This window comes from Myxocyprinus asiaticus, chromosome 11 (genome assembly GCF_019703515.2).
Source record: "Myxocyprinus asiaticus isolate MX2 ecotype Aquarium Trade chromosome 11, UBuf_Myxa_2, whole genome shotgun sequence".
Taxonomy (NCBI): domain Eukaryota; kingdom Metazoa; phylum Chordata; class Actinopteri; order Cypriniformes; family Catostomidae; genus Myxocyprinus; species Myxocyprinus asiaticus.
The window spans coordinates 22021093-22030819 of NC_059354.1; positions in this window are offsets into that span (position 1 = coordinate 22021093).

Consider the following 9727-nt stretch of genomic DNA (forward strand, 5'->3'; position numbering starts at 1 on the left):
TTCCACAATTGCCCCACACTGGAGTAATAAAACCAGGGCCTATTGACTGCCCCTGATGTGCTGTGGAGAGAATGGGCAGGGTGGCTGTAACCAACAGCCCACCTGTGATAATATGTAGAAGCAGGGGGCCATGGCCCACCACGGGGCAAGGCTAGGAGGGCAGGGGCCTGGGGATTGCTGGGCCTCAGCCTGCATCAACGGCTGCCTGACACACCAGCATCCTGACACTGACAGACAGGCCTCCCCTCTGACAATGCTACCCACTGAGCCCATGGGGCGTCTGCCACCCAAGTTGATGGATGGATGGATGAATTAATTGATGAGAGGATGGATGGGTAGATGGATGGTTTGGCTAGTTAAATGGACAGATAGTTCCATTTAATTAAAGAGTTCTATATATTTTCATTTTTTTTCTTCCTATTACGGTGTGAAACTCTGTCAAGGAAAACAAACAGCTGGTGAGAAGTATTTTGTGAAAAGCAATGTTTGCTCCTCAGAAGAGAGTCTGGTTTCCATTTCAACCAAGCTATGTCTGTATTGCCTGCAGCACGGAGTTAGACAGCAGTCCGAACAGACAGAGCTGGACTTTGGGGGGGCAATAATAAAGTTATCTCTTTCATCGCACTGCCCCACAAAGCCAAAGTGCAGTAATTAAACCAACACTACTAAAACTGGGAAAAAAGTTTTTTTGATAGTCCAGCTAAAATTGGATTTTAAAAGAGTCTAACTCTGTTTTATTTTAATCTGAGCATACTTGAGCCAAACCAGTCTGCCATATGACCGATAATGGTCTAAGAGACCCGATTTTGGTCTTCATGGAAAGCGCAGAACCCCAGAAGGCCCCTCTCAGCTGTGTGGAACATGTGGTCCTCCTGTCTGTCAGAGGCAAATGTGTGACTGTTTTTGAACAGGCAGGGAAGCAGCCAGCCGTGTGTGTCTATATGGTGTGGAGGTGGGAGGGGGCTCATCCCTCAGGAGGGATGCATTTCAGCACCTTGTCTCCTGCTCGGTTATCGTGCTGACAGAACAGGAGGAAAGGACTGACGGGGGTGGAGAAAAGGTCTATGCTCTCTCACTCCCATCTGCTGTCTTCGCTCTTCCTCTATGATACAGTAGAGCATGAGTGGGGTCAAAGATCATGTTTAAGGTCACGAACATGGAGAACCTAAACCACTTTTGATTCAGTAGCATTTCGATCTTGCCAACAGGGACTCTCATGCACACCACTGAGCAGATCTTTCAAGACAATAGAGACAGTCTATTGATCATTGAAGGCATTTGACATATTTTTTTTTTTTTTTTTTTTTTTACATTTATAGGGCATACTGTATTAAGGTATTGGGAAAGGGTTTCAAACATTGACCAAACACTTGCAGTTGAAAAAGATGTACAAATCAGAAGGTATTGGGTGGCTCCCATGATGGGGATCGGAAAGAAAGAAAATTGCACACTTTTGATTAGGTGTCACATGCAATAACTGAAATAGGACTTGACAAGCAGCTTGTAGGATTGTTTTTTTATTTTATTTTATTTTTTTATTTTTTTTACTTTCTAACATATTTTATTATTATTATTATTTCTAAAGGTATGATGACTGCATGCAAGTTATTTATGAGTAATGGCATCCAGCTCTCTGAATCCATAATGATGTGGTGTATCAGAGCACTGATACTGGAAAAATTAGACTTCTCTTAATTTGACCACCAAAAACACTGCCTATACAAGGATGGACAGTTGGCAGCAGACCCTGAATAGACAGGGGAAATCTGGTTTATTTTGGCCTTGTCTGCAGCTCTTTGATGATTAAATCATTTTTTGGTTCAGGCATCATTACCCAGCATCAGCATGTTACGCACTGCTAATAGCTGCCCCATCACACTTCATGCTCATCACTCTGATGACTGAAAGACTGAAAAGGTACATTTATATAAAACATTTTTTTAAACAAAATGCACCATTGGGTTTCTGCATGCAACAATAAGAAGGACTGCTGAACCAACTTTGCCAATGCCTGCCATGCCTTTTCCATTTATAATCTACCTGTACTGCAGTTTGGGCATTGTATTGTAAATTGCACATTTTATTGAATTTGTACTGCAATATACAACATAGTGTATGATGTTTTTTGGTTGTATAGTGTTAATTGTACTTTGTAATATTTCATGTAAATTGTATTCTATTCTGTTAACTGTGGAAGATCATTAAGGAAAGAGTGCAAATGTGATATTTAATAAGATGAGAAAAGGTGTTTAACCATGCACAGTATGTTACATGTGGAAGGAAGGTGCTACAGCTTTCATTAGAGGCAAGAAAGAAGGAGGGAAAGACAGACAGACAGACGGTAAAAGGAGGCACCGTAACATCGGAGGAGGACTGTAATTATATCCAGATAAGGCTGCTGGGCTCAAAGCCTGGTTTCATCACCGTGCATCATTGCAAATGTGCCCCTCTTACTTTTTCACATACACATGAACTGCTCCATATTATGTAGTACGAATAGAAACATAGTGAAGTGTGTATGCTTTTACCCCTTTTAGGCCCTGCTGCTGTCAGCACGCTACTCTTAAGAATCTGTAAAGGCTATCGCTTTACAGTGAAGTCACAGGCCTGGAACCTCCTCCCTCTGTCTGCAGCAAACCCTGTAATTTCTGTTTGCATCGTATTTAAGTGTAATCTCTTTACATTCTCCACAGGAAACACAAAGCTGATGTTATTAAGCCCAGGGAAGAACTGAGGAGAGCCAGGCTCATTTGATGTTTGCTAGAAGAGGGTACAGAGTATTTTCTCAGTGTATGGAAGAGAGTTTTGGGAGTTTAAAGCCAGTAAATGAACCCAGAATCAGAAAACAGATATACAGTAGCTGTGTCCACGTTGTACACATTATTCATTATAATTTGCTGCTAAACTGACATATTGTAAATCTAAATGTACAGGAAATGCCATGACTGCAGGCGTCATGAAAACACTGAGCTCCAAATAGAAGCATCAATATACTTTGGGTTGGTCTTGGTCCCCTACTGTGCCCCGCCTGACACTGGTCCCAGTTACATAGAAATATGAGGTCCATGTTGACAAATTACTGCTTTCAAGGTCTGTGGAATCTCCTTTGACTATATGCTGTATCATGACTTGCGACGACAAAGACATACACAAAGGCGACGACAAAAACATCTTTGAGCATTTGCATGTAATTAGAAACTTAATTAAAGTGCACAATACGTGGCTTTGAGAAAAAGCAGGATTTGTTAGCTGGTTTATGGCCTGTTGGTTTACAGCTGTTTTCCTGAATAATTAAGTGGAGAGAAGGCCAGCCATTCCCACCAGAGCTGGAATCTCTTTTTATATCCTAAATATGGCTGTCTAAAGATTAACACTAATTTAAAAGAAACCATAAACATTTTAGATGGATCCGTGAATAATAATTTGTTGTGACGGGCAAAGTGACAGATATACTGTTGCTGTACTAACCATTTTTAAGTTTCTGTTGAATACTGTTAGCAGTACATGTATTATGAAGACTGTAGAGAATAACATGTTTAAATCTGTAAATTGTAAAAAAAAAAGAAATAAATAATAATAAAAAAAAAAAGGGTAAATTAGTATATTGATTTCTTGATGATTGGAAATATACAGTATTTTAAAAGCAAAGTATTTTGTAGCTTGTTTTTTTAGATGATGTGAAAATTGATATCACCTTGCTTCAAATGCATTCATTGTCAAATGTCAAAAATGTATTAGGGCTATTTATTTAAATATTTAATGTAAAATATGAACATAATTTAGTTTTTTTTTTTTTTTTTTTTTTTTTTTTAGCAATATATATCTGCAAATATAAATTCAACAAATGCATTAAACAAAAAAATAAAAATAAATAGACATTAAAAATAAGAAAAACAAATAAACTGCTTAATCCCATCCAACACTGATATGTTATTACAACACTGAAACCTTACAATACTAAGACGATATTTATTTTTGGGCACTTAGTCTGATGTACAGTGTATGTCTGTAATTCTGACCATTTTTACTTTATAATTTAAATTTGAAAACATAAAATAATAATAATAATAATAATAATAATTACATTTTCAAAACAACTGTTTTGCATTGCATTATTACGGCTGTTAGTTTTTCATGGCAGCTTGTGCCCAGAACCAGCTGGTTAGCTCAAGTTTAAAAATTAATATTTTTTCCACATTAATGAAATTGCTTTGTGCTGTATTTTCAACTTCTACGTAGCATTTCTGGCTGTTTGTTTTTCTGCATTGGTAAGTTAAATAAGTTGAGTGTTAATAAAATAAATGATGTAAGCTACTGTGGACTTACCAAATACTAACAAATTTCAAAGTGTCAAAATCTCTGACACATTTTTATTATCTTGGAGACACTAATATTTTCAATATTATGAAGTATGCTGGTTTGGCAACAAATAGGTAGGCAGGCAGAGCAATACAAATTAAAATAATTAGCTATAATATTCAATCTAGTTTAGGGTGAGGAACATATAAACCAACACTGTGTGAGTAGTACTTCATTAAAGAAGTGTTCGAAATCTCATTCTAGAACTAAACATCCAACCTGACCATTGCTTTTAAAAGAAAGAAGAGTTTACTTTAAATCATAACAAATACTGTAAATAATGTAATCATATTTTTTTAGCCTAAATGAACATGAAACTTTAAAAATACACCTGAACAACGAGTATATATACATACATACATATATATATATATATATATATATATACACACTACCGGTCAAAAGTTTTGAAACACTTAACTAAAATGTTTCTCATGATCTTAAAAATCTTTTGATCTGAAGGCGTATGCTTAAATGTTTGAAATTAGTTTTGTAGACAAAAATATAATTGTGCCACCGTATTAATTTATTTCATTATAAAACTAAAATGTAATTAAAAATAAAAAAAAGTTTTTGAAATTGATGACTTGGACCAAATAATAAAGAAAAGCAGCCAATAAGTGCCCAACATAGATGGGAACTCCTTCAATACTGTTTAAAAAGCATCCCAGGGTGATACCTCCAGAATTTGGTTGAGAAAATGTCAAGAGTACATGTCTGCAAATTCTAGGCAAAGGGTGACCACTTTGAAGATGCTAAAATATAACACAGTTTTGATTTATTTTGGATTTTGTTTAGTCACAACATAATTCCCATAGTTCCATTTATGTTATTCCATAGTTTTGATGACTTTACTATTATTCTAAAATGTGAAAAAAAAAAATAATAATAATAATAATAATAATAATAATAATAATTATAATAAAGAATGAGTGTGTTTCAAAACTTTTGACCGGTAGTGTATGTATGTATGTATGTATGTATATATATATATATATATATATATATATATATATATATATATATATATATATATATATATATATATATCTATCAGTAACCATAATTTACAAGAATATGTTACAATAGCCTACCAGAGCATTGGCTGTCCTGATTTAAAGAAAAAGGTAGGTGAAAGAGTTGGTTGCCTGCTTGAACGGTAATTACAAAAATATTCCTTAAGCTACAACTGGCATCGAACTTGGAAACACAAACTAAAAATTTATTATTTTAACATTTCATTATAGAAGCAACGCATTCGTGAGCACTGTTTACGCAAATTATACGTAGGCAGGCCTATAGCTAACCTACAATTTAACCATTAAAAACAGTTCACATGAGCCTAAACAAACTGCTCTTGCATTCATGTACCACCGTGCAAACATTTTTGAAAAGTTTGCTTTTAAACGTCACCACCTTCACAGCGCAGAGGTCGTGGGTCAGTTCTGTGATCATAGGTCCCCCTCTAGTGGACAGACTTCACAGTGTCTCAAATGATGCCCAATCAATCATAGCATAGCCTACTTAAACCGGTGCAAACACATAGAAACAATTAGGATCATGAAATAAGCACTGAGAGGGATGGGGGGGGATAATAAAGCACATCTAGACCGCAGCGCACGGGTGAATGAGCCGGCAGCGCACTGCTCTAATGGAAATCATAGTGATTTTGATTAGCCTATAATGTGCGCTGAATGAGGGGATCGGATATCATAGGCAATGCAAAGACAGCATGGAGAAGGTGCATTTATGGGGCAGTACATATGTGCATCAGCACCCTAATGAAAACGATCTTCATTCCTGCGCAATCAGGGCCCGCGGGGCAGCAGCGCGCGGGAAAGTGGCCAGCGTTGCCGCGGAAACCGAATACTCCGCATGTAAATAACGTGATCTATCGATGCCATCTGGAAAAGGTTAGAACTGCCTCTCTACCGATATGTGATGGAGATCCGTTCCCATATTTATATGTATGGTTAAACCCTGCTCGCGAATGGGATTATGTAGTGGTGGATTGAGGGTTTATCCTAAAGAACCACATAGCCTATATTAAAGCTGGATTTAGAGTTTATCCTGAACAATAATGGATTTACAAGGCCAGAGTTTTTTTTTTTTTTTTTTTTTTTTTTTCCACAAGCTCTCCATTTTTTTCAGAAATTGAATCCAGACTTTTTGGGGTGAGCGTTTCTCCATGAGAGCGCAGTGAGGGGGTGAGATCTGGCCAAAGTATTTATCATTTTTGAAAAATCTAGTCTGAAGGAGGAAAGTGGTGCCAGAGAGAAATGGAGAGGATACAACACTCTACTCCATCAATGTCTTGGACAGAGAGTCTTGTGTGAGTTGCTTGTTGCAGATACTGAGAATGGAGTATGAGCTATTGCTTTGTAACACATTATATCACGTGCATCTCCCTCCAGCTCTAAAAAAAAAGAATGGTAGCTAGTGTGATTCAGCTCACTCATCCCAATGGATAAATGCAATGTAAATGTTATATTTTGTGTTTAATCCACTTCTATCTTGATGAAGCAGGCAGTCCATGTTGTTGGTAATGATGACTGGTGAAAAGCCCTGGCCCACAGGCTGACAGCAGCCTTGAGAGTGAGTGTAGCCTACTCACTTTATCCTCTGCATCCCTCCGACTGTTTTTTCCATTTAGACATTTAGACTGTTTTTTTTCTTTCCTTTCTTTCTTTTTCATTCTGCACCTCTTTCCCAGTGTCTCAAAATAATAGATTGTCCATCGCTGTTGTTTCTACCTAATTATCTGCCTGGTGATGGTGATGATGGTAAAGTTGAAGTAATAATGGGGCACAGAGACTGACGCTGCTCCATAATGTCCTCCAAATGCTGCTATATTATATGCTTGAAACACACCTCAGTATTGACGAATTAGTTATAAGTTGTAGTCACAATTAGTCTTACAGTATAACATGGGTTAGATCTCCTTTTCTCTTTATGAGGTTATGTATATTCTCATTTACAGAACGTGATCATTGTAGAATATCAGGAATTATAACTTTATTAGTATGTGAAGTAAGCGAATTTGAGACAACAAAATTACTCTTGATGCTCTGCAACAGGTGACCCGCTGGCAAATGCACTGAAGTTGGAAAATACAGAGCTAACTTTGAAAGATAGGAAGCCTGATGTTAGCATGTTAATTAAGTTTCTTGTTGAATTTACTTAATTAATTTACTGTCTTTACTCTAAAAAATAATTCGTATTTTGAACTCATATATCTCACACACAATGTCCATAGAAATAATATTTCAGGAATTTTATTAAGAGGACAAAATTTTTGTCTAAATCTCATAACAAGCCATTTTGGCACCTTGGTTTCAATAAAGCCTTTTTTGTACTAACGAAGAAGTTTTTGGTTCTGAAATTTACAGTATGTTTTTATAGTGCTATGAACTCTTATATGTCAAGATATCATGGTAAGTTTGATTTTCCAATTCATGTAGATAATTCAATTTTGTGCAACCACGTCTCTTAAAATTTGAGTAAATTCAAAAACCCTTTTTTTCAGCGGCACTCAAAAAAATAACTTTTTGGCTGAACTTTTCTTAAATTAAAATTACCATGTAATTTCAACTTAAATACTTCAAGTAGTGGCAACCAAACTGAATCAAGTAAACCCAACAAAATGTAACATGTCAAAACATCTCAAATGAAACACTTTTAGTGATATGCTACTGTAGCTAGTGACATGTTAAAAACATGTCTATGGGAAGCACTCCTTAGTGCAACATGGTAGTGATGTTTTGTTCGTGAACGAATCTGTCTTTTTGATCAAATCTTTTAAGTGAACAAAACGTTCTCATACACCTCCATAAGTGCTTCATGCTGCAACCCCCCAATGTTTAAGACAACTCTACGCCCTTGACTATAGCACAAGCCAATAGTATGCGAATGCGGGTTAGGAAGGAGCATATCATTGGTGTCGTCCGCTGAACAAATACAGCCTTCAGCGAACCAGTCGAGTCAGTCGTTTGAGTCTGAACGAGATGAGACGTCTCATTTATGAACATACTGAATGTACTGGTACACTTGTTCTCAAGCAGAATAAATGAATCACAGTCATCTCATTCGTGAAGGAAGATCTTCTGACTGACTCACGAGAGGCATGTGAGTCAGTCACGTTCAACAAGGAGAGAAAGGGGTGAAATGCACAAGTTCATAGGTATGCACAAAACATAATCCACTATGTGTAAAAATGACTGAAGACCATAAAGTTAAAATAACATGAATTATGAATGGAAATGTGATTTGGTGCATAGTGTAAATATTTAGGCGTTTCTTTAACTTTTTTGATGTCTTGGTAAAGGTCAAGCCCAGAATTTGGCAAAATATAGGAAAAATAAGGCCTGCCATTTGTGTCGAAAACAGTTATGGTGTTTAAACTATTTATAAAGTGTCTTCGTAGATTTGTACACATGCTAATTCTATGTGTTGCTTTGTCCTGCTTTTAAAGACTAACTTTATCGCAAGCCAAGGAAGGAGCATTTCATTGGTCTCACCCACTCAACGAATACTTCCCTTCAATGAAACAGTCGGTCATCTCGTTTGTGAATTAACTGAATTTACTGGTACACTCGTTCACGCACAAAATGAATGAATCAGTCGTCTTGTTCATGAACGAAGATTTACTGAATTGTTGAACGAGAGGAGGAGATGGATGTCGTTCGTTCAGTTTGGCAATCTCATCCAACAAGAAAAGGGGCCGAATAAATTATGAATAAAATTGAGTGATGAACACACATTACAATGGCATACATATGTAATTGAAACTCATCATTATTATTTAGGCTAGTATTGTTGTCTTTTCACAATATGATAGATATGCTTTGTTGTAATTTGTAGGGAAACTCTTATGGTGTTTAAACACTGTGCAGTGCTGAAGTCTCTTAGTAGAACAGTAGACAGGCACATTTTAATTAAAGATAACTGGACTTATTCCGGTCGTGAATGACTCTCGTTCAAAACGTAAAAGACGGTAATTTGGCGGCGTCTACTGGCGCAAACAGGCATAATTTGCAGAAATGGTCAATGAACGAATCAATGAATGAATCTGAACAAATCTCTCTGATGAACAGATTCAAAAGACATGAGTCACTTATTGACTTCAAATAAAAACACCTCAATTTAACATAAACAGCATGGGTAACACTGTAAACACAACTACAACCCTTATTTATTACCAACAACGATTTATGTTCCACACAATTACATAATTTACATAATTAAAACATCTACAATTGACATTTCTTTCTCTGTCCTGTGGCAGAACGACCCACCCCTCCCTCTCATCATCGTCGCCCCATCTCTTAGGGCCATCCTTCAGCCAGGCTCTCAACGGGAGTGGGCTAGA